At 45.4% G+C, this 26,463-nt stretch overlaps 2 protein-coding genes and 1 non-coding gene across 8 annotated transcripts in view; 1 reads left to right on the plus strand and 2 right to left on the minus strand.

Moving 5' to 3' along the window:
• Positions 1-26,463, minus strand: part of FRMD4B (FERM domain containing 4B) — a 361,625-nt gene that overhangs the window by 266,866 nt on the left and 68,296 nt on the right. The window lies entirely within an intron of this gene.
• The window catches only part of MITF (melanocyte inducing transcription factor), a 645,672-nt gene that overhangs the window by 10,990 nt on the left and 608,219 nt on the right, over positions 1-26,463 (plus strand). The window contains exon 1 of one of the 6 annotated variants that reach the window (XM_068253965.1): positions 19,363-19,420. The exons of the other annotated variants lie outside the window; for them this stretch is intronic. The gene's annotated coding sequence lies outside the window, so the exon portion shown is untranslated. Of the gene's footprint in view, positions 1-19,362; positions 19,421-26,463 lie in introns of those variants that run through there. 6 annotated transcript variants of the gene reach the window in all.
• TRNAR-CCG (transfer RNA arginine (anticodon CCG)) lies at positions 12,855-12,927 on the minus strand. The gene has a single exon. It is a non-coding gene; the product is annotated as a tRNA-Arg (tRNA).

Genomic DNA, 26,463 nt, shown 5'->3' on the forward strand with positions numbered 1-26,463 from the left:
AAGGTGAAAAAGCATCCTAGAACTACACGGGAGGAGTTAGTGAATGACCTCAAATTAGCAGGGACCACAGTCACCAAGAAAACCATTGGAAACACATTACACCGCAATGGATTAAAATCCTGCAGGGCTCGCAAGGTCCCCCTGCTCAAGAAGGCACATGTGCAGGCCCGTCTGAAGTTTGCCAATGAACACCTGAATGATTCTGTGAGTGACTGGGAGAAGGTGCTGTGGTCTGATGAGACCAAAATAGAGCTCTTTGGCATTAACTCAACTCGCTGTGTTTGGAGGAAGAAACATGCTGCCTATGACCCCCAAAACACCGTCCCCACCGTCAAGCATGGGGGTGGAAACATTTTGCTTTGGGGGTGTTTTTCTGCTAAGGGCACAGGACAACTTAATCGCATTAACTGGAAAATGGACGGAGCCATGTATCGTGAAATCCTGAATGACAACCTCCTTCCCTCTGCCAGGAAACTGAAAATGGGTCATTGTTATAGTAGAGAACAGAGGCGCCAAAAGGATAAAAACAATATTTAAAAGTTTTAAAAAATTGCTTAGGAGGCAGTGGTGGACTTACCTCCCACAGGCAGACACAACAAACTGTGTATTCACAAATGGGATATTTATTGGTATACTCCAAAAAAGATCTTTTTTGGAGTACACCAATAAATATCCCTTTTGTGAATACAGAGTTTGTTGTGTCTGCCTGTGGGAGGTAAGTCCACCACTGCCTCCTAAGCAATTTTTTAAAACTTTTAAATATTGTTTTTATCCTTTTGGCGCCTCTGTTCTCTACTATAACACTGATTGTATCCACCTTTGGTGGAGGGGGATACCCCTTCTTGTTTTCAAGCCTACAGAGAGCGACTTCTTAATCCTGAGTGGGGACAGGCTAATCTCCTCACCTGCCTATCAGGGCCGGGCCGAGGCAGAGGCTGGAGAGGCTCCAGCCTCAGGGCGCAGTGTAGGAGGGGGTGCAAAATTCATTCAGCTGTCATTCCCAATTGTGTTTGAAGCAGAAAGAAATGAGAAAAGGGGGTACATGACAGTGACTGCAAGCCAGATAACTAGAGATTAAGGTGTTGGGGAGGTTGAGGGCCCAAGTGCACCTATTAGTCTAATAGCAATCAGTGTGTGAAGGCTGTGGTGGGAGGGATGGAGGGGCGCACTTTGCTGTCTCAGCCTTGGGTGCTGAAGAACCTTGTCCCGGCTCTGCTGCCTATACAGTGGTTGCCTGGAGGTAACCCTGGTTTGTGAGTATTCAATTCATACTCTTTCTAATTATCCAATTAACTTGACATACTACACCATATTGGGCTCTCGGTTCTTCTCTTTTTCATATTTGAAAATGAGTCATGGATGGGTGTTCCAGCACGACAATGACCCAAAACATACAGCAAAGGCAACAAAGGAGTGGCTCAAGAAGAAGCACATTAAGGTCATGGAGTGGCCTAGTCAGTCTCCGGACCTTAATCCAATAGAAAATCTATGGAGGGAGCTCAAGCTCAGAGTTGCACAGAGACAGCCTCGAAACCTTAGGGATTTAGAGATGATCTGCAAAGAGGAGTGGATCAACATTCCTCCTAAAATGTGTGCAAACTTGGTCATCAATTACAAGAAACGTTTGACCTCTGTGCTTGCAAACAAGGGTTTTTCCACTAAGTATTAAGTCTTTTATTGTTAGAGGGTTCAAAAACTTATTTCAATGAAATGCAAATCAGTTGCTATCTTTTATTTAAGGTTATTTTTTCGATTTTCCTTTTGATGTGCTATCTGCCACTGTTAAAATAAACCTACCATTGAAATGATACTGTTCTGAGACTTTTCATTTCTTTGTCATTGGACAAACTTACAAAATCAGTGAGGGGTCAAATAATTATTTCCTCCACTGTATACATGAGGAGCATGATTTGCTAAAGCACCATAAAGGCATTTATGCCAAAAACTAGTTTATACACAACATCTATGCTAAAACTGCCTGCATGGAGGCAGAAGCCATTGCATGTCACACCATTCCTGCAGCACCTATCTATGTGTGTGTAAATATTTTAAATTGTACCTGAAACGATAGAAGAATAAGCACTTATACTTACCTGGGGCTTCCTCCAGCCCCCTATAGACCAAGGGCTTCCTCTCTGGCCTCCTGGGCCATTTGGCTTTCCTGCAGTCTTCTCTGGTAAATTCTGCAGTCGTGCTAAGTCACAATCCACTGTGGTTTTGTGGTCCCAGCCATGTGCACCTCCCAAATTGCGGCTCTGTGGGCAGGAACGAAGCGCATGCGGTTTGTTATTACAATGGAATCCGACACGCTGCTGTGACAACGCTCATTTGTGACTGTTCACATTGTCTGATCATTGCAGTGTGTTGCTTTGTGATGATGACGTTATACCCAATTCACGTAATGTAAACATACCCTAAAAGCTTGAGGATGCCCCTATTTTTTCACTAATACTGTTGATGTTTTCAAAGTGCCAATATTCTATAGCGATCAGTCAGTTTTCACCATTTATCCGTTTTTATAGCAATCATTACAAACAAAGAATAGTGATTGGTTAATATGGATACTAATACAGCTCTCTCTGCCTCAGCGAGGGGGTCTATTTGTATCACCTCAGATCTTGTTTTATTGCACTACAGATAACTTGTGCCTTATTCCACCTGCCTGGCTGATGCTGTGGCATTTCCAGACCTACATTCTGCTGATACCATTATTTTTATATCAGTAAAACATCTGCTAGCAGCCAAGTTCTCAAACAGGATGTCACAACCCTCCGAGCAGGGGAAGCTGTAAAAAGCATGGACTTCATTAAGGAAACATTAAATGTAAAAGAAAAGTACTAGATCAGCACATTGAGAAATGCTGGCCAATATGTTTTTAGACCTTTTGCAGCTGAGCTTTTCACACCTAAAACATGTAGTGTGGACACCATTTTATATTACCTAATAAAGGTGTACACAGATATTCAGTGGCATGTTCAAATGTTGTCTCAGAAGTAATAGTTTTAAAAATGAACATCGGTAATAGTTAAATTAATCCCTTGAGTTACCTTTTGAAGCAGTGACCAAAAACACGTACCTCAGCTCCTGGTATTTCTCTAATAATAACCTTTCCATTCATTTATGCCTAACATTAACCTTAACTCTGATGTGTCTGTGACTGTGACCTCCCCCTGTATATCCCTAGCACCAACCTTAATAGCTAACATATCTGTAATAGTACCCTTCCCTTCAGCCCAGTGGGGTAACTACGATTCATGGAGCCCCCCTGCAAAACTTTGATGCGGCCACCCAATGTTCCCTTGCCTCCCCTTGGTGCCCTTCATGGCCTTAAGGCCCATCTCACAAGGGTCATAAAACAAGGGTGGCCATAACACCCATAACAAGTGTAACCACAAAAACACCTGAACTGAAATATAGTCCCCTGTATCGGAGGGAGGGAAGGTTAGTAGTTGGGGTCACTTGACAGCTCTGGGTTCCCCTGGCTGCTCCCCTCTGGTTACGCCCCTGCTTCAGCCTACACCTAACACTAGCCTTAAGCAGCCCATACACTCAGCCGATTTTCTGGCCGACCGATCGATCCCGATCGATCGATCGATCGATCGATTGCAAATCGGTTGGCCAATCGACCGATCGACGGCCGATTTCGATCGATTTCGATCGATTTCCATCGAACTTGCAGGGTGGAAAATTTAGGTCGATCTGATGAGATTGCTTATCAGTTTGCATTGGCCTTAATGGAAATCTGATGGCAAAAAAATGCCATCAGATCGAATTTCAATAGATTTCAAACTGAAATCTATTGGAATTCTATCCTGGTAAAAAATGTTCTAAAAACGCATCAGATAGATCATCAGATGCATTTCTTATCTATCTGCTGCCAATCTGACGAGTGTATGGGCACCTTTAATCACTTTTTCCACCACTACAGTATATCAACGACCTCTGTGACTTCATCTAAGCCACGAGGACGTAGATATACGTCTTGTAGCTGAGGCACGGCTGTGCATGATTGGGCTTGCTCCTGTGCACACCTCCGGCACTATCTGCTGCAGCACTAATTGGTGAAAGCGAATATATGTTTCCTGAGCCAATAAGAGTGATTTTTACCATTAAAAATACTTTTATTTTGTCAGTTCATAGTGAAAAATACACACTGTAGCATTATTTCAGAATGAAATATCTTCACCATAAATTGTGACAGGAACATAACTTAAGTTTTGTGATAAACAGTAAAAATAGCCAAACAAAATTTGTATTTTTTTTATCTACAATCGTGCTTTTTATTTTTAAACTGGAATTGGTAAAACAGATAAAAAAGTGTGTTTTCTATTTTCTTTTACTCTTTTTACTATTAAAATGCATAGAAAACAAAATTATTTGAGAGAAAAAATGCTGTACAATAAAAGCCTAGTTAGTCTTGAAAAAAAACGATATGAACAATATTTCATTTAGGCTTCATAAGTAGGGATAATGTCATTAATGATTAAATAGGGACATAGCTAAAATGTCAAAACTGCTCTGGTCAATAAGGGAGAAACAAGGTATGGATCCAAAGTGGTTAATGTCCTCATTCTGGGTTAAATACAAGCTTAAGTAGTGGGAAGGTTCTGGATACCATAGATCCTTTCCGGTTCTTGGTCTCTCATGTCATTGCAGCGCTGTTCCCTCTTGAAGTTCTTTGGTGTTCCTTGGATAACCTTTAGAATTACTCGCATCCCTGTGTAGTTCCAAAGACAATCGCATCTGTACACTGCATGCGCAGGTCTGGGATCCTGAATGAACAGTATTGATGCCTCATCTTCGGAACTACTTGGAGATGGAATTAGTACTGAAAGGATGCCAGAGGAGTACCGAAAACACAGCAATTCACAGAACTTCAACGGAAGATAGGGCTGGTGCACACCGAGCGGCTTTTTGGGCGTTTTCAGATCCGCTTGCGGCTGCGGATCTGCTTGGTCAATGTATCTCAATGGGGTGGTGCACACCGGAGCAGGCGGCGTTTTGCAGAAACGAAAAATGCCTGGGTGAGGCATTTTTTGGATTGTGGATGCGTTTCTGCCTCAATGTTAAGTATAGGAAAAACGCAAACCGCTCTGAAAAACGCCTGTTCAGAGCGGTTTTGCAGGCGTTTTTGTTACAGAAGCTGTTCAGTAACAGCTTTACTGTAACAATATATGAAATCTACTATACTGAAAACCGCAGCAGCAATCCGCAAAACGCTAGCAAAACGCCTCATAAAAATAAAAAAAAGCGTTTAAAAATCTGCTAGCATTTTGCGGATCTGCTAGCGGGTTTTGGTGTGCACCAGCCCATAGCGCTGGATTAACGGGACGGGCCAAGGATCAGGAAGGCTCTATGATATCCAGAGCCTTCCCTCTACTTATGTATCTAACTTGAAGTGAGTTTCCTCACTTCTGCTTTGCTTTAACCCTAAAGGATCTGAGTGACTTTTATAAGGCCCATACTTTGATTGTTAAATGAGTGGGTCAGAACATCTCCAAAATGGTAAGTACCACCAGTGCATGCTGGGAACACCCACAAGGAAGGACAACCAATGCCACAGAAAACATTCTGCATCACAAGCTGCTAAAAATGGAGGGAAAGGTGTCAAGACACAGAGTGCATTAAAGCAGGGGTCTCAAACTCGCGGCCCGCGGGCCATTTGCGGCCCTCGATACAATATTTTGTGGCCTGCACCGGCAAAAGCTTCCTTATAGTTCACTTCAGTGCTCCCAAGTAATCTGCCGCATCCCGCCACTAAACGATAGCTGCAGAGCCCCCAAATCGCCCAGGGGCAATCCGCCAGCATTTCCTGGAAGGGGCAGAGCTTTCAGCTTCAGCTCTCCCCCTCCTGACGTCAATCGCGGCGCATCGCCGCCTCTGCCGCCCCTCTCACTCTTCCTTCACAGAGAGGGGCGGGGAGAGGCGGCGATGCGCCGCGATTGGCGGGAGTTGGAGCTGCTGATTTTGTGAAATCCCTTATGCGGCCCAGCCTCATCCTGACTTTGCCTCCTGCAGCCCCCAGGTAAATTGAATTTGAGACCCCTGCATTAAAGGTTGCTGCATATAGGATTATGATACATGCACTACATGATACATACATAGACATATGACTATGGTAGGGATTAGATTGTGAGCTCCTCTGAGGGACAGTTAAGTGACAAGACTATATTCTCTGTACAGCGCTGCGTAAGATGTCGGCACTATATAAATACGAAATAATAATAATAGGATTGTGTGGCCTTTCATGAAGTGCTCATGCTCAAACCTGACGCTCGGGGGAAAGTGCCTACATTGGGTACATGAGCGTCAGCACTGGACCATGGAGCAATAGAAGAAAATGGGCTAGCATAAGGAATCACATTTTCTTTGGCCTCCAGATTCCTCCTCAGATGCTCAACTGAACACTTGGGAAGTACTAGAAAAAGACTGATCCGTGGAGGCCCATAGAGAACCTAAAAGATCTGTTGCTAACATACCACAGGATACTCTTGAAGGCCGTGTAGAGTCCATGTCTTAACCCTCCTGGCGGTCTATTAAAAACCGCCAGGGGGCACCGCAGCCGTTTTTTTGTTTTGTTTTTATTAAATCATGTAGTGAGCCTAGGGCTCGCTACATGATAGCCGCTGTGCAGCGGCATCCCCCTACCCTCTTCGATCGCATCAGGCGATCGGCGATCAGGAAATCCCGTTCAAAGAACGAGATTTCCTGGAGGCGACGGGGCGGGATGATGTCACCGACGTCATGGACGTCGTGACGTCTAAGGGAGTCCCGATCCACCCCTCAGCGCTGCCTGGCGCTAATAGGCCAGGCAGCGCAGGGGTCTAGGGGGGGGGGGCTCTGCAGCAACGCGGATAGCGGCAAATCGGCGCGGGGTGGTGGCAATCGGTGTGCTCCCGCAGCTAGCAAAGTGCTAGCTGCGTGCAGCAAAAAAAAAAAAATTACGCAAATCGGCCCAGCAGGGCCTGAGAAAACCTCCTGCGTGGCTTACCCCAAACTACATTCGGGGTTACCGCCAGGAAGGTTAATAGGCCAGACATATCTTGATGGCACAAGGGCAATTTACAATATTAGGGCTCTTTCATACTCTGTACATTTCAAAACACTAATGCTATTTTAAGAGTGCACTGCATGTCGTTTTCCAAACAGACGTCATATTAGGTTTCACACTTGCATGTTTGCATTTTTTTAAAGCATGGCTACTTTATTTTTTTTACATAAAAAATCATGCATTTTAATGTTAATAATAGCAGGTGAAATCATTAATGTGCAACAAAAAGTGCATATTATAGCTCTTTATAGCAGCCATAAAGCAACATCTTTTATATCTAACCAGAGTTCTAGTTTAATACCTGTTGCTATGTATTCTTTAAGTCTCTGTAGTTAGTACAAATTTTAACTTTTTTGCTTTGCTTGGCAGTGAAAAGCTGGTCCATAACCCCACCCTGGCAACTGTGATGTGTAAATGTCAGTTCCTCCAAGACAGGAAATTATATCACCTATTAACTACTGTTCCAGGAACTTGTTAGAGTACAGTAGTAACAGATAGACATTATATACAGCACAGTGTGGGTGGGTTGGCATTCTCAGCCCTAGTAGGCCTGTTTCAAGACAGTGTATACTTATTTAATCAGGTAAAAAACTGCATACCACTCAGTATATAACAATCTATGCTACAGTATATAGTTTGTAGACCTTTTCTCATTAGATCACCAGTTTTGCCATTAAGGATATGGCTTAAATATTTTATTAAAGAGTTAGTAAAAGCAACACTTTCCTTTATGTGTTTTGTGAGACAAGCAAAGATCAATACTTACTTACCCCTACAGCGCAAGAAAATAAAAATGAACACAGGCATGTTCTAAGTAGATTTAGTACTAGATGTACACATTCATCTCATCAGGCACACATTAACTGCTGTGCACCTGCCCTTCTCTAAATAGCACACATCCACTGTAGGCCACAATGGGATGAGACAGTGAGAAAGGGAGTTTTAAAGGATACAATAGTATGTTGGGTGATAGTCTAACCTTTCCCTAAAGCCCCACCTTGACCAGTGCAGGAGGGAAAATAGAAGCCCATGTAATGCCCAACTTTCTTTCACAGGACACCAGGGCTGTGGAGTCGGAGCAATTTTGGGTACTTGGAGTCAGAGTTGGTGGTTTCAATAAACTGAGGAGTTGGATGATTTTTGAACCAAATCCATAGCCTTTGTAAACATTAGACTAAGGAGTCGGAGTCAAGGAGTCAGAGCCATTTAGGGTTCCTGGAGTTGGAGTCGGTGGTTTCATAAACTGAGGAGTCGGATGATTTTTGTACCAACTCCACAGCACTGCAGGACACAGTGGTAGGACTGACAGCATGGCTATAATGCTTCCCATAAAACAATGCACAGCAATGACATAGCACATTGCCTCACGAGAGAAAAGCTACGTTCACACCGGGCGTTGCGTCTAACAATATAATCGTGATCCTCTTGTTACAAAGGAGAGCAGAAAGGGGACTGAACCACAACATGTTACCATACTGAACTGGCAAATGTAGAGGAATTTGCCAGCATTTAAAGGGACTCTGAGCAGAGCAGAAAATCTGCACTTACCTGGGGCTTCCTCCAGCCCCCCGTAGCCCATGAGGTCCCTCTGGGTCCCCTCCGCGGTCCTTCTGGCGGCCCCGTTAGCCTGGCGACTTCAACCGATATTGTGAACAACTGCACAAGTGCTGCCAGTCCGCGCACCCGGCTCGATCATGTCGCCATAAGCCTATTGCACATGCGCAGTTCAGTCTTTCCAGAACTGCGCATGTGCAGGAGGCTACGGCGAGATGTGTGTGATCGAGCCGGGTGGGCAGATGGGTCATGCATGCGCAGTTGCACCCGATTTTGGCAGAAGTTGCCAAGCTAATGGGGCCACCAGCAAGACCACCGAGGGGACCCAGAGGATGCCGAAGGACCTCGCAGGCTACAGGAGGAAGCCCCAGGTAAGTGCAGATTTTCCTTTTAAAGCTCTGCTCAGGGTCCCTTTAGGCTGCTTTCACGGTGTGACGTTACAGGCGCACGTTAGAGCAGCCTGTAACGCAGCCCAACTCACAGTACTGAAAAATCAATGGGCTGTTCACAGTGCCCACGTTGCGTAACAGTGTAACGCTGGACGTTCAATGAAAGTGCAGCATGCTGTGCGTTATAGGTGGTTTTAGCTGCGTTAGACTGTTTGCACATGCTCAGTAAGGGGAGAGTCCGCTATTGTTCCTAGATGCATGGCTAATTAATATTCACTGCACTGTAGTGTTGTCCAGATCATGAACAATTCGGATCTTTGATCCGGATCTTTTTTGTGAGTCGAATCATCCGGATCATCACAATGAAGGATTCAGGTCACAGTGGATGTCTGGAAGAAACAGGAACTGCAGCTTCTGTGCACAAGCACAATCTTCCTGCTGCATCTCTCCCTTCCCCATTAGCTCCCTCAATGTGCCTTCATTCTCCTGCACCTCTCACTCTGCTGCACCCCTGCTTCCAGCTTCTCGCTTCCCTAGTAAAATGATTCAAAGATTCGGTTCAAAGATCCGGATCTTTTCAATGATCCGATTCTAATCATCTGAATCATTGAAAAGATCCGGACTTCCCAGGATAGCACCAAGAGCCTCATAACGCGGCTCAATCTGACGTCCAACTTCAACACCACCATGCATTGCGTTAGGGGCTTATTATGCGACCTTAACGTCCCCTAAAACACAACATCTTGGTGTGAAAGAGGCCTTAAAATTCATAGCCCGAGGCCCTTGTTCAATTCACTTTTTCTCCTAAGTTCTCTCCTAGGTGATATTTTCTCATCTTATCAATAAAATGCATTTTAAGCCACCAGCCAGCAAGAAAATACTTTTGAAAGTACCTTTTCACCTACTTTTTTTTGTACTATTTCAATTACAGAATGATGAAAAGTTATTTTAAACAGAAAATGGAAAATGATCTCTACTATCAGTAATAGAAAACGTAGGAGAAAAGGGTGACTTGAATAAGGGCCATATGGCATATAAAGGGGAAGAGGCAGTAAAAAAATATTTTGGGAGAATGGCTTTAAAAGAAGGTGCAAAAAAAAACAATACATAAATACCTTGAAAAAGTTTTGGTTTGCACACTTGTAATTATTATAAAACAAAATAAAATCAATAAATGCCAGAAGAGCCCACATATTTAATGGTGAGAGTAGTACTGGAGATTTTGGACTAATTTATGCGCATGCATATGTTCCCTTCATAGGTAGAATCTGACAGGCCTCAGTGTGAATCCCAGGCTCATAAGCATGAAATGTGTGCTTGCTTGATTGCTGACTGGTGTGGGTAGAGTAGGGACCCTTTCTACAGAGGGAACCTCAATGCTGGTGCAAGGGTCCAGTACAGAATGTTATTACATACAGGCCCGTTTCTAGGGCCGTGCGGCCCATCGGGCGCCCTGGGTGCTGAAGGAGTGTGGGCGCTGTAATGGAGGGGGGAGTCAGCCGCGGGGAGGGCAGCCCGACCTCTCCCTCCCTTCCTCTCCGCGGGCCGCCCTCCGTGCACCCCCCTCCGAGTGTGACTGCAGGGAAGCGCTGTGTAGAGAGCGCAACTCACCTCCCTGGTTCCAATCGCCGCCGGTCTCCTCTTCTCTTCATAGCCGCTGATACACACGCTGCTTCCTGTTTAGCCGGAAGCAGTGTGTGTATCAGCGGCTATGAGGAGAAGACAGAAGAGGAGACCGGCGGCGATTGGAACCAGGGAGGTGAGTTGCGCCCTGTACACAGCGCTTCCCTGCAGTCACACTCGGAGGGGGGAGCACAGAGGGCTGCCCGCGGAGAGGAAGGGAGGGAGAGGTCGGGCTGCCCTCCCCGCGGCTGACTCCTCCCTCCATACTGGGGGGCAGCTACCTATCTAACCTATACTGGGGGGCACCTACCTAATCTAACCACACTGGGGGGCACCTACCTAATCTAACCACACTGGGGGGGGGGGGGGGGCACCTACCTATACTGGGGGCAGTCTAATCTATACTGGGGAGCACCTACCAAATCTAAGGACACTGGGGGGCACCTACCTAATCTAACCACACTGGGGGGCACCTACCTAATCTAACCTATACTGAGGGGCACCTACCTAATCTAACCACACTGGGGGGCACCGACCTAATCTAACCACACTGGGGGGCACCTACCTAATCTAACCTATACTGGGGGCACCTACCTAATCTAACCTATACTGGGGGGCACCTACCTAATCTAACCACACTGGGAGGCACCTACCTAATCTAACCACACTGGGGGGCACCTACCTAATCTAACCTATACTGGAGGGCTCCTACCTATCTAACCTGTATTGGGGGCACCTACCTACCTAGCCTATACTGGTGGCAACTATACTGGCTACCTATATTGGAGGCACCTACCTAACTAACCTATACTGGGGGCACCTACCTATCTAACCTATGCTGGGGGCAACTATTCTGACTCCCTATATTAGAGGCACCCACCTAGCTAACCTGTACTGGGGGCACCTACCTATCTAACCTATACCGGGGGCACCTGCCTATCTAACCTATACTGGGGGCAACTATACCGGCTACCTATACTGGAGGCACCTACCTGGCTAACCTATACTGGAGGCAACTATACTGGGGCACCTATGCCTGGCTACCTATACTATGCCTGGCTACCTATATTGGGGAGACCTATAGCTGGCTACCTATACTGAGTGCAACTAAACCTGGATAACCTATACTGCGGGCATGTATACCTGGCTCCGCGGGGGGGGGGGGGCGCAATTTTAACACCCTCGCCCTGGGTGCATTTTAGCCTAGAAACTGCCCTGGTTACATACAATCCATTTTGGAAGCCAATATCCTCCATTATTGCAACCAAGTTTGCAACCTAGCTGTTTTTGTTGTTACTAGTGTTCCAGCTTGCATTGAGTTTTTGAGTGCAGAGGGTTAATGATTGTTTACATGTTTGCTGCCGTATATTTAATGTGAAACCCAGCAGATCGTTGGGTCACAGGGATCTGCTATGTTGAAGAAACCACTGACACAATACATTCCTCCGAACTCACTCAATAACTATTATGCAGAAAATGGAATCTGGGACAGCCCATGATAAATCACTTTACAAATGAGCAGGATTGAGGTCTATTAATCTGTGCTGAGTCTGACTTCAAGCAGGCTCAGGCATGAAGAATGTAATTGCTGCTTCTATAGTAACTGTAAAAGAAGATTACTTCTCCAGCCCTGAAGAAAAAAACTATATCAAACACCAGAACTGAGGGAAACCCATCCAGTTACACTCTGATTGCTTTCAAGGAAATACAATCCTTTATTGTCATGTGGTGGCTAAAAATCAATACAGCTAAACTTTCTAATGTGCTTAACCCCTTCTGATCAACTGTTGGACCTGGTCCGACCATGAATTATTCCCCTCCAGCTCCGATGTCAAACATAGTTATTATTATTTATTAGATTTATATAGCGCCTACATATATTTGAAAAAAAGTTTGTAGAGTAATGCTGGGAATACACAATGAGATTTTTTAGCAGATTCACTGTCCAATCGATCCTCCAATCGTTTTTCTAATCGTTTTCCATTCACTTCTATGAGAAATCGATCAGAAAATCAATGGAAAATAAGATCATACCTGTCGGAAAATTATCTATCGAACCATCTATCTGCCAAAAACATCTCATGGTGTATTCCCAGCATAAGAATGCACCAATCATATGTAGCTGCTGCTGCAATTTGCATCTCTTTTCCCATCTTTATGTGTTGCTAAATTAGGTTATGTCAGGGAACATTAGGGTCTATAGTAAATTAATATTAAATTCAATATAATATATACCTCGACCCAGATGGGACTTGAACCCACAATCTTCAGCTCCGGAGGCTGACGCCTTATCCATTAGGCCACTGGGCCACTGCTTGAGGTTGTACAGACAGTATACAACAGGCTGGCATTCTTATTCAGCACACTCCTCTATTGTTCTTCCCTTTATTTGCATTACAATTACACAAGGAGGCTGCAGTAGTCCAGCAAGACAAAACTCCTATAATTGCCTATCATTCCTGAAAGGAACACCTCTGGGGATCAATAAATAACAAACTTGAGTACGTTTTATGGCTAGTTAGAGTATGTTTTCATTGTTAGTACCCTGTCATATGAGAGCTCCGAAGATGCTTAGCAGCAGCTACGATTGTAATCACGTGCTGCTTCTAAGCCTATGGCAAATCAGAGCTGCAGCAACTAGTTGCTAGCATGAGCCGTAGTTGTTAGCCACTAAGTTGAATAACAGTAGTAGCAGCTGCTTTGCAACTTAGTACCTGTGCATAGTATCAATACTATCACAGTAATATTTTCATACTGACGCACTGCGTTGAGTTGTAACAGACGCTACTGTTTTGCGCATTCAAAGTCAATGGACAGTTCACACCTCATCAGTTGTGCTGCGGTACTTACCGTACATTACAGTATTTTGCTTTTTCCAGATCGCACACGTCTTGCCAGCCCCTATTTTTTTTCCCAGTGTGCTGGGAGGGGGTGTGAGTGATTCGGAGAAAGGATTGGGACTAAGTGCTTTTCACTAAGGACATTGACAGGGAAAAAGCAACTATAACACTTCTTAAAAACTGCTTCACATACCTACCCAAGTACACAAGGATAAGCAACTGTATTGCCAATATTCAGCACTTGTGCCAAACCCCTTGTGCCAAAATAGTGTCCATGTAAAGAACACAAATCAGTAATGCTTTATGCCGCAATAGGACAGTTTTTGGTAATTTTGGTACTGTACACAAAATACCCATCCAAGAAGTCCGCAGCTGAGAGGGTAGGCACCTGAGTAGGTAAATTCTATATAGTACACTCCAGTGCTGAATTCTGCAGGACTGGCTAGCTTGGAGGTAGTGTTGCCAACTCATTCCTTTCACTTTTTGAGGACCGACGTAGTGTGAATCTACATCCAGCAGGTGGTGCTGCCGCCTTGACTGGACGTAGATTCAACGTCCACGATAACGAACTACCCCGACGAGATCGTGCTCACCGGAGAGGGGAGATTAAGCTGTTATATGACAGCTGACATCTCCCCTCAGTGATCAGAAGCCATCGCGTATGGCTTCTGATCACGTGATCACAATGATTGCCGGTGGATCATAGTGATCACTTACGGAGCTGCGGCGGTAGGCGGGGAAAGAAGAGGATCCACTCACCTTCCTGCCATTCCCCTGACGATTGGTGCTCTCCGCTCTGGTCTGCATCCCTGCTGTATTGACGCTAATTGCCGGGTCCAGGCTTGATGGCGTCATCAAGCCGTGACCCGAAACTTAGCATCAGTACAGCGGGGAAGCCAGCGACAGTGGAGGTTCCACAACTGCTGTTCGCTGTAGCCTGGGTGGTGAGTTAAGGCTGCTGGTGAAAGGGGGGACATCTGGAGGCAGGGGGGACACACAGCCCAGCAAACCCCAGCAGGGATCTGTCTGCCTGACCCCCCCAAACGCTTCCCCCCGCATGTAAAATGCCTGGTCCTTAAGGGGGGGGGGGGGGGTAGGCAGCCGGTCCCGTTTATGAATTATACATGTCTTGTGGCTAGTTAGATGCAGTTTAGGCACTGATTATGTGTGAGAAGCCCCAGAACCTGCATAACTTAGATGTGTCAGTATTTAAAGGGATGAGCTGGAGGGGTGACATATATTGACACAGGAATCCTATTTTACAGACTCCCAACAATTTATTCAGTATTTTTCAAATCTTGGAATCCTCAGATAGTGTCACTTTACATGTTCAGTAAAGGTGAGTACACACCTTTGAAGAATGTCGCCTGTTAGGGATCAGGACCTGATCCCCTTGGGCGACATGGCTGAGCTGCACAGACGCGAGTCAGCTGTGTAGCTGATGGTGCGCTATGTTGCTATGCGGGGGAGGGGCATGCGGCGGAGTGGCGCAAACATGGGGATTGGTGTCACTGGAGGTGAGTAGATCTGCCGGTCGGAACACTCGCAGTATTGGGGGTCAGGGGTGATTTGCGTTCCAAGTGTGAACCAGCGCTAAAGTGTAAGGAAATGCATTGCATTTAGAGACCCTTTAGGGCCCGCTTCCACTAGACGCGTTGCTATGTGGAAACTGCTCCGCATCGCAATGCAAGGAAACTGCATCCAATTCACGTCAGTGGAGTAGTTTCCATTGACGTGAATTTACCTACGTGATCCAGCGCGATGCGACGCAGGGAAAATAATGGATAGCCGCCGACGGGAAGTCGCATGACGCCGCTTCCGGTTGTACGGAAGACAACTGGAAGTACTTGCGGAGGGATGCGAGGCGATGCGGAGATCACCTCGCATCTAAAATGCCAGTGGAAACGCGCCCTTAGGGTAGGAACACACTAGGCAGAATTGCATATGCGTTTTCCATAGCACAGAGAGCAGAACACACATATGTGATTCTGCCTAGTGCGTTCCTACCCTCACAATCAGATCAATGATTGCAGCATCCAGATGTCTCTCAAGAGAAGGTTACTTTTAATCCAACATAATGATCTAGTAACATACACAAATGCAACAGCTGCACTTGATCAGCCAAACCAACTCCACTCTCCACCATCCTCCACCCATCCTTTTCCTGTCTGGGCTCTGCCCGATAGCTCATTGGGTGTCAGCACTGGCACAGGAAAAGGAAAGCAAGAATTAATCCCATTTACAACAGCTACATAGCCAAGTGTAAAGAATGCATAAGCTGTTTTGTGCCTAGGTACCTTCATACCTGCAGCACAACTTGCACAGCAGCTGCAGGTTTCTGCAGAGATCTGTTTAACTTTCAGTAGTGTCACAGGAATGGGCAAAGGCAGCACAAACATACCTCCCTATGCATGCCAATGTGTTTTCCTCTTATCACATAAAGCTAAAACCTGATAGGTTGCCGAGGGCAACTGTCCTACTTTTGTACTGATGTTCTTTGAAATTGTCTTGTTACATCAACTTCCTTGTATCAATTAACGGCGCAGACCTGACTGGTTACTCTGAGCATGTATGCCCTACATTCCCTCGTAAGTGTCCTTTTAAATAAACCCCCTCAGTGTCTATATCTTCTACAAAGCCCAACTGACTCCAAAATTCAAGCAGACAAATTCTGGAAGCAAATGTGTTGCTCTGTGTATTGTATTGCCCTGTATTTAAACTATGTATAGTGTATATATAGACCACATGTGTCGAACTCCAGGCCTGGAGGGCCAGATCCATGCAAGTGTTTAGCATGGACAGAGAAAGAAAGGAATGTGTTCTACCTGATTGACCACACCTTTCCTGATTCAGACCCATCAATTATTTTGAGCTGTATCAAAAATGTGTGAGGATCTCAGCCCTCGTAGGACCGGTTTGACATACCTGATATAGACAGTCCCCTACTTACAAACAATGCGAGTTACAAGATTTCAGAGGTACAAAGTTGTCTTGATGTACACAGTACTGTTTTTTTATAACGTTTTTGTTACAGTATTGTATAAACTGTTACAAATAGTTAAAAACACTTTAATAACATATTGTAAACAACCAAGAAACATAGTTCATAGTATATGTCCAAATCCAGACTTGTCCAAAAGTAAATCATTTACCCATGTTTCACCATGTTTAACACAGGACTTGGCTTACAAACAATTACAACTTACAAACGAAACGATCTCTCCCAGAAACATGTTTGCTTTGAAGCTAAAGACTTGACAAACCCCCAGTTTAAAGAGAACCCGAGGCGGGGTTCTAACAACTAAATCCCCATACAGAGGCCGGGTCTGCCTATAGAGCCCAGCCTCTGTTGCTAATCAGATTCCCCCTAAGCCCCTCCTGCGCTCTGCGAGACCCCATTAATCACAGCCGCGCTGTGCGGGCTGTGTTTACCTCTCTAATGTCAGTCTCCGCTCTCCCCTGCCTTCTGCATCGCTCCGGTCCCCGCCCACGTCCCTTCCCTCCAATCAGCGGCGAGGGAAGGGACGTGGGCAGGGACTGGAGAGATGCAGGAGGCGGGGAGCGGTGAGACTGGCATTAGAGAGGTAAACACAGCCCGCTGCGACACGCTGCGTGTCAACAGCGCGGCTGTGATTAATGGGGTCTCGCAGAGCGCCGGAGGGGCTTAGGGGGAATCTGACTAGCAACAGAGGCTGGGCTCTATAGGCAGACCCAGTCTCTGTATGGGGATTACGTTCTCAGAACCCCACCTTGGGTTCTCTTTAATATTATTCTAAAACTATGGCCCTACAATCCCTTTCAGGCCCGGTGCACACCAAAAACCGCTAGCAGATCCGCAAAACGCTAGCGGTTTTTGAAACACTTTTTCTTATTTTTATGAAGCGTTTCACCTAACGTTTTGCGTTTTTGGGTAGCGTTTTTGGTGTAGTAGATTTCGTATATTGTTATAGTAAAAGTGTTACTGAACAGCTTCTGTAACAAAAACGCCTGCAAAACCGCTCTGAACTGGCGTTTTTCAGAGTGGTTTGCGTTTTTCCTATACTTAACATTGGAGGCAGAAACGCCTCCGCAATCCAAAAAATGCCTCAGCCCGGGAGTATGCGTTTCAGCAAAACGCCTCCTGCTCTGGTGTGAACCACCCCATTGAAATACATTACCCTAGCGTATCTACAGCCACAAGCGGCTGTAAAAACGCGAGAAAGCCCACTCGGTGTGCACCAGCCCTTAGGCCTGGGACCCACTAGGAATGGCTGCATTGCTTTAAAATTGCCGCAGTGATGTGTGCAGAGATTCCTAGGACGTTTGTAAAGGCGATTACCCCATGTACAGCGCTTCCGATTTTCTTGTTTTAAAAAAAAAATAAAACGTATACTTACCAGGCATCCGTCTTCTGTCTATGACCCCTCCCCCTAAAGGAAGAGATCATAGGTGCTTCTCTATGACTAATCAGATAAGCGCCTGTGATCTATTCCTTTAGGGGGTGGGGCTATGGACAGGGGAAGGAAATACAGAGATCTGTTAAGTTTTATTTAAAGCTAATCACTCAGGCCCCCAAAGTACTGAATAATCGCTTTGATTAGCGATTTATGCAGCGCTTATATACTTTGCATCGAGTGCAAACGTGCTCAGAATGCTGCATGTCCTGCGATTACGATTACCCCTAATCGCAATCGCAGTAATGGGTTCCCCCTCACTTTCATTGGCAACGCGTTTTTGGGAATCGCAGGTGAAACTGCCAAAAACTCCCTAGTGGGTTCCTACTCTCAAGGACAACTGTAGTCAGAGGTATATGGAGGCTGCCATATTTATTTCCTTTTCAGCAATACCAGTTGCCTGGCAGCCATGCTGATCTATTTGGCTGCAGTAGTGTCTAAATCACACTGGAAACAAGCTAAAAATATTAGAGGTAGAGGATCAGCAGGACTGCCCAGTAACTGGTATTGCTTAAAAGGCAATAAATATGGCAGCCTCCATATCCCTCTCACGTCTGTTGTTCTTTAAACTATTTTTTGCATGTGTATATGAGTTCTGATGGAATTGTATCTCTGTGTAATAATGTTGTGTGGATAATCGCAGAACATGAGAGTGTGCATGTAAGGATGGACATGACCGAGGGCATCGGGAGTGGCTTATTTTTGGGGGGAGAATTTTTCAAAATTTTGTATTGATTCAATTTTAACTTCTTTCTGTGACTTGTGCATTTAGTAATTACATCTTATAAATTCATGTTAAATATGGCAACATACCGTATATAGCCAGGAGTGCTCTGTGCATGAGCATAGCATCACAACTGTGTATTGCGCATGTGCAAAGCACTTCTGGCCGCACGATCATGGATGTGCATAGCTGGGCCTAGCGCCTGTGCACTACTGCCTGACTCGCTGACCTGGAAGTAGCTGTGGGGGCAATTCGAGCTCCGGGGGGGGGGGGGGGGGGGGGGAGGGATGATGGACATGAGGCTTGCTTCCTATAAATGCCTGCTCCCCCTGTTTCAGCTCTGGCATTCTTAAACCTCCTTGCGACCACCTAACGGCAATTGGCGGTCCCAAGGTGGCAGCCCCAGGACTACCTAACGCCTAAACATATGATTCTTTATCAGATTCGATTCAACTTGATTCGATTCATTGATTCGATTTGATTCAATCTGACATGTCCAATTCAAAATTCAATTCGATTCAAATTGAATCGAATCATGAATCAGACATGTCAGATTGAATCAAATCGAATCAATGAATTGAATCAAATTGAATCGAATCTGACAAAGAATCATAGGGTGTAGATGGGACTGATTCTGGCTGATTCTCCCAGCAGCTTATGACTCTTTTACAAACCAGTCTCTGCACAGATGGGAGTCTGGTTGCCTAGGAACAATGTAAACACATACTGAGGAGCTCAGTGGAGTTCAGCTGTTACAGCTGTAACGGCGATTCCTGCCAGCAGTGGATTATACCACTGAAAACTAGGTAGGCAGGAGTTATGGTTGTGAAATGAAAGTAAAAAAAACCCACCCCTAACAAATGGATTAGCTTCCCAGTCCGTCATGCCTCACTGTTTACATTACATGTTGTATTGATGAAACCATTCATTTAAAAAAAACAACGTTTTACACTATTTTAGAAGGATGTTTAATAGTTTATGCATAAACCACTTTTTATTTTTTTCCTCATTTGCGAAAGAACCCCTTTAAGAGCATTAAAGAGAACCTGTACTGAGTAAAAATATTTAAAATAAACACATGAGGTAACTTCAAATGAACATTACATAGTTACCTTGCCATCAGTTCCTCTCAGAAGCTCACCATTTTCTTCTGACAATAATCCCTTCCAGTTCTGACAATATTTTGCCAGATCTGAAATATATCAGTTGCTGTCAGTAAAATATCAGTTGCTGTCAGTTAGGGCTCGTTTCCACTACAGCGAATCCGCATGCGGGCACTGCATGCGGATTCGCATAGTCAATGTAAGTGGATGGGGCTGTTTCCACTTGTGCGGCGGTGGGAGCGTTTTTCGGTGCGGCAGAAATCTGCACGGCAGAGCCGTCAGATTTCGCGTGCGGGAGGAATGCGGGCGAATCGCCACTAATGCATTTAATAGGGAAATCGCATGCGGCTTTGTCATGCGGATTTCCCCGCGATTTCGCGTGCGATTTCGCATGGTTTGCTATGGAGCTTTACTCAGGCAGTGACATGGTTAAATTTGCCTGGCTCCTTGCCATGCGAAATCGCATGCGAAATCGCGGCTAAATCCGCATGCGGAAATGCAGCCGCATTCGATTTCTTCTGCGGTGGAATCCAGGCGATTCCGCACCGCAACAGTGGAAACGAGCCCTTATAGCTGAGAGAAAAACTGATGTACCAAGTAATGTCCATGTTTCCCTATGGCTCAAGTGGGCGATGTTACAGTTTAACTGTGTGCTGACCAGAAAGCTGTTATGAGTTTTCAATTCCATTTGCCATTTGCCATTTTCAAAATGAAGGACGGAAAATTCCCTTGATCACAGTGAACAAACAGGACGCGGGACAGGAGAAAGACACTGAGGAGTAGACTACATGGAAGGTAAGTATGACTTGTGTATGCTTATTTTGACTTTTAATTTTCAGTTCAGGTTTTCTTTAAGGGCCCTTCTCCACTCCATGCCTTCTGATCTGATTTTGTTGTCACTGTTATATGATTCCATTTTTCTCAAAGCGCAGTTGTTTCTCATTGTGTTCGAGTTAAGTCAGTGGGAGTGCAAAGTCACAACGTTGAAGGTTAAAGTCACAACGCAGCATTACAACACAACGCATAAAAAAAGGTGGTAACGCACATTAACGTTGCATGCAGTAGCTACAGGAAAGCATTCAGGCAATGAAAAGTATGCTTTCCTCTACCCGGTAACGTGTGCATTTAGAGGCAACGCCAATACGATGCTAACGTGGCACTGTGAACGTCCCATAGGGTTAGCATTGCAGTGCGGTAAGCTGCGTTATAAGACTTTATGATGCAACTCCGCAACGTCCCACCGTGAATGTGACCGTATTAGCTTGGAAAGTAGGACAGATCAGCTATGTGACATATCCGGCATCCCCAGTAATCGCCAGGGGAGGTACCACAAGTAATCCAGCAAACTTGTACTTTATTACTTTTTTTTTTAAATCTCCTCTAGGTGGTAAAAGTTTGCAACCCTCACTTAGGACAAGGTGATACTTGTAGTCTCATACAGGTGCCCACGGTGCAAACTAATATTTAAATAACCCCAGGCTGTGGATGCCGAGCGCCGTAATAACAGCGCAGGAGATTTGGGCGCAGCCGGTGCCACATTAGATCGTAATAGGTATTATGGATATAGCGGCGCACAGTGAGTAACTTCGGCGCCGTCAGAAGACGGAGCTGAAGTTGCTTTTAAAACACTTTAATTTGTCCGCCAGCAATAGCTGGAAGCCGAATTATGTAATTTCCCACTACCGACGTGGACCTGGAGGGGGAACAGTAATTAACGCCGCCGGGACTTGTTCAGGAGCAGGGTTAGCGGCTATATCCTGTGCCCAAGTCTCCTGGCGGCGATTTGATAGGTATGCATGGAAGCTGCATGCAGCTGCAGTCACACCACTGTTATTTCACTAGCCATTCAGCAGCCCTTGCGATGATCTGATATGTCCCAGGTGAGGGTGGCACTGGCAAGTCCTAACAACTTAAAAAAAGAGTTTAAATTACCTGTGGCTTTTACTGGCCCTCCACAGACGTCCTATGCTCACGCCGGGACAAAACGATCCTCTGGTCCCCCGCTGTGGCTCAGTTTCGTTTTTGGCGGCCAAGCCTGTCAACGGCCACTGCCGGCCAAAACCAGGATTGATTTGTCCCGGCGTGGGCACAGGACATCTGCCAGTAGAGGGGGCAGGTAAGTTAAACTCTTTTTTTTTTTTAAACTCTTACAGGTTTCCTTTAAAGGGAGTCTTTAACCTTTAAAAAAAAAAAAAGTTTCACTTACCTGGGGCTTCTACTGGCCCCAGGTAAGTGAAACTTACGCTGGTCCTCAAGGATCCTCCTGGATCCCAGAGCGGCTCACATCCCATTTTTCCATCTGAGTTGAATGCCACTGCACCCGCTTGCATCGCTGGGAGCGTCCTGCGTAGGTGCAGTGCGAGAAAACTTCCTACTGCACCTGCGCAGGACGCTCCCGCCGACGCGAGTCAGAGCGAGGTTGTGCACGGCCGTGTAGGCGCAGTGGCGTTTGTCTCGTTAGCGAAAACATGGGAAGTGAGCCGCGGCAGAGGAACAGAGGATCCTTGAGGACCGGCGTGGGTCAGGACGTCTGCAGGGGGCCAGTAGAAGCCCCAGGTAAGTAAAACTTTAAAAAAAAAAAAGGCTAAAGACTCCCTTAAAAGGAACTCTGAACAGACCTCAAAAATAGAATATTGAACTTATCTGGGGCTTCTACCAGCCTCCCGTAGCCTGTGAGGTCCCTCGGCATCTTCTGGGTCCCCTACATTCTCCTGTTGGCAGATCCATTAGCAACTGTGCAACTGCGTCCACACGCCCATCTCGATTACGCGCCCGTTACCATCTGCACTTGCATGGTTTATTTTTTTCAAGAACTGCACATGCACAGAACGCTCACACAGATGGGGGCGTGATTGAGACAGGCACACAAACGGGTCCTGCAGCTAACAGCGCCACCAGTGGGAGAACAGAGGGGATCCACAAGACTCGGATGGACCTCATGGGCTACAGGGGGGGGGGGGGGGGGGGCTGGGGGAAGCCCCAGGTAAGTTTATTCCATTTTCCAATGGTCTGCTGTTAAAGGGTCCCTTTAACAGCAGACCATTTTTGAGTAATTCATTACAGTTTTTTGGAATCATTCATAATATTCCATCTGGGGAGACTGAGAAATGACAGGAGATGCCTAAGAATAAACAAGGGCCTTGCTGTGCAGTGAGAATAAACAGATCTAGAAATGCAGAATTACAGGTAGAATCACCCTGGCTGGCCTGTTTGAAGTCTGTGTAATGGGCTGGCGTACAGCCGACATGCCCAGAATGCACTACCAATCTGCATATGCACCCTCTCCAGAATACAAAACGCTGTCCTTGAATCATAATGAGAACATATTCTACAGTACACAAAGCACTTAATACAAACGAAACTTCAATAGCTTGTAGCCCCACAAGCAAGCAGTGCGTACTCGGCACAGAGCAACCTAATAACAAGAGAATTCATGGATACGAAACTATCTCTATTAAGGAAGCTTGATCCTCTGGATTGCAGACTGTTAAAAAGTAACTCAAGGCATAGATAATATTTGATATTTTTAAAGTAAATGTAAAGACAATATGAAAAAAAATCAGATACTTACCTATGGATAGGGAAGCTTCTGGATCCTATGGAGCAGAGTTCCCCATCGCTGTCCTTAGGGCCCACCAACCTTACATATTTTGCAGGAAACCACAAACATGCACAGGTGAGGTAATTAGTGTCTTAGCAGAGTTGATTAATTACCTCTGTGGATTTTCACAAACCATGCACTGTTGGTGGGCCTTGAGGACAGGAGAACACTCTGAGTCTTCCCTGTTCTCTCTTGCTCTTCTTGTTCCAGCATTGTCACGCGCCATTGTGTGTACTCGGCCAATTGGCCGAATACATGCCTGTAACCCCCTGGCAGGTTTCGGAAGAGTTCGTGTCCCCAAGTGCTTTTGAAGATGTGTGGCTCCGTATTTTGCGAGCGCGAGTGTGCTTGAGCACGTACCTGCGCATGTGCAGTATGGAGCCGTCTGTCTTCGTACACGAGTGCTTCTGGAGCCTCCCCAGGTGGCAAATTAAACCGGGGTGACGGTGAGGCACTAGAACTAGTGGCACAACCCCAGAGTTCCTTTAGTACTCTGCAGGGGTTCCTCAGCATTTCCCCTAATTGTGGGGGGGGTACTCTAAAAAGAAGCACTAAGTTGGGGGTCATAATAATAATAATGAGCACATTAATAAAAAGCAGACAAATAAGGAGACAGTATAATGAGGGGCAGTGTAATAAGGGGTAGTGAAATAAACAGCCACACCTATTTTTAAAGACCATGCCTCCTGCAAAATAAATGCAGGGGTTCCACCAGATCCAAAAATGATTTGCAGTGTTCCTCCAGGGTAAAAAGGTTGAGAAAGGCTGCTCTATAGAATCCAGAGTCCATAGATAAGTATTTGACTTTTTGTTTTATACCGCCTTTACATTTACTTTAATGTTGCTTTATTATAAAAGGACAAGCTTATTCCTAAGTTTACTTTATTTTTATTCTAAGATTAAGTTTTGCATAACCTATGTGTAGTGTTGGAATTTTTTGTCAGGAGTGTTTCAGTCAGCCGGTAGTGATGGTCATGTCTCGGAGAACTAATGGAGAAGCATGTGATTTGTTTGATCAGCTGATACATTTGCAAAGCTGTGATTTGCTGTGATCGCATCCTGCTTTAGCACATGACTAGCAGATCGGAGACTTGCATATCTATCACCTCACCGAACTAATCACATGCTTCTCCTTAAGTTCTCCTAGGCATGACCATCACTATCAGCCGGGAGACTGCTGTAGCTTTGGGGGGCATGTAAGTGTCTCAAGCCTGGTCACAGCCATGCCTATTGTCCAGTTCTAGCGCTGAGCTGATTGTGATGATGTCACCACATCCCTCTCCACTAGACCTGGCATTATCTTGTGCAGGGATACTGGATTATGGATGGTTCTATTTTACAGTTATGACTAAATGGTTATTGATATATAGCGTTACTAATCTTCTGAAATTAGGTCAAGCTATGCTGTTTTCAAACAATACAGATTTACATTTAAAGGAGAATTTCAGGAAGCAAAACAGAACAATAGTGTATTATCCAAAAATCAAGAGAAGTTCAATTTCAAAATGGTGATTATATAGGTCCCAGATTTCTCTCCTTGGCACTGCCATTTTAACAAATCCACTTCAGGATTTTGTGTACTCCCCAATGGAGGAGCTCAGGTGAGATTCAAATGCTGATTAACTAAGTCCAAAGCTTTCCTACTCTGGAAACCACAAGGTTTTTGAGTTTTGTGCTGTAAGTAGATGTACTTGTGATTTCGGTTGTTTTGTTTTGGGACCAACATTAGGTTTGCTCTCGGTAGACAGTTGTAGTTTGTCACCCATTTAGAGGCAAGGTTTTTGTGAATTTTTTTGTGTCTGTCCTAGAAGGCAAGGCCTGTCCTTTCTCCCGTGTTACACTAATTTAAATTGTATTGAATCTTACAGTGCCATGTTTGGCTGCATTCAGTTTTAACATTAAAATATTGATATGACACAGTAAGGACTAGCAGATCACCAAATAGAACTTGCCACTTTTTCACACCTGTTTACTATGTTTGAAGTGGATGCCCTGAGTGGATGGCCATTTTAAAAAGTGCGTGGTCCGCTTTTCACTGGAGGGCATCACTTTCAGGTGGCAAAACTAATCAGGTCCCCAGCTTTGTAGCAACAACTAGGCCACAAGTCATCCCTAGGGCCCTAATGAAATTCAACGATCTGTTCAAGTAATTGAAGCAGCAGGTTGGCATGTTAGGGCAGTGTTTCCAAACTCAGTCATCAAGTACCCCCAACAGTGCATGTTTGGCAGAAAACCACAGAGGTTGTTAATGAGTTCTGCTGAGACACTAATTACCTCACCTGTGAACATTTGTGGTTTTATGCAAAATATGCCCTGTTGGGGGTACCTGAGGACTGAGTTGAGAAACATTGTGTTAAGGTCCGTACACACGCCGGACTTTAGGCAACGACGGGTCCGTCGTTGCCTCCCGCTGGGTGGGCGTGCCAGCGACAGTCCGGCGTGTGTACGCTCTGTCGTCAGACTGATACGGCTGTTTCTGAGCGATCCGCCGGGCGGATCGCTCAGAAACAGCCGTATCAGTCTGACGACAGAGCGTACACACGCCGGACTGTCGCTGGCACGCCCACCCAGCGGGAGGCAACGACGGACCCGTCGTTGCCTAAAGTCCGGCGTGTGTACGGACCTTTAGGGTAACTACTGTAGGAAATCCAAGCACTGGTCACCACTGGAACTAATTAGATTGTATCTTTATAAATGCAGTGATCCGGAAGGAGTTAGCTGATTTTCTTTTAAAAGGTGAACAAAGAAGTAGATATTTGTTATCAGACAGCCACTTATATATCAAAAGGCCCCTTCAAAGGAATCCAAGATGAGAGACATATGGAGACTGCCATATTTAATTCCTTTTAAACAATACCAGTTGCTTGGCAGTCCTTCCGATCTCGTTGGTTGTAGTAGTGTCTCTAAATCACACACCTGAAACAAGAATGCTGCTCCAAGCAGACCTGAGTCAGACACATTTGATCTGCATGCTTGTTCAGGATCTATGGCCAAAAGTATAAGAGGCAGATGATCAGCATTGCAACTGGGCAATGTGTATTGTTTAAAAGGCAATAAATATGTCAGCCTTATATGCAATTCACTTTTTTCTCTTAAGTTTTCTCCTAGGAGATCATTTTTAATATCCTGTTTAAAATAACTTTTC

The sequence above is a fragment of the Hyperolius riggenbachi genome, chromosome 9 (genome assembly GCF_040937935.1).
Source record: "Hyperolius riggenbachi isolate aHypRig1 chromosome 9, aHypRig1.pri, whole genome shotgun sequence".
NCBI classification, from domain to species: Eukaryota; Metazoa; Chordata; class Amphibia; order Anura; family Hyperoliidae; genus Hyperolius; species Hyperolius riggenbachi.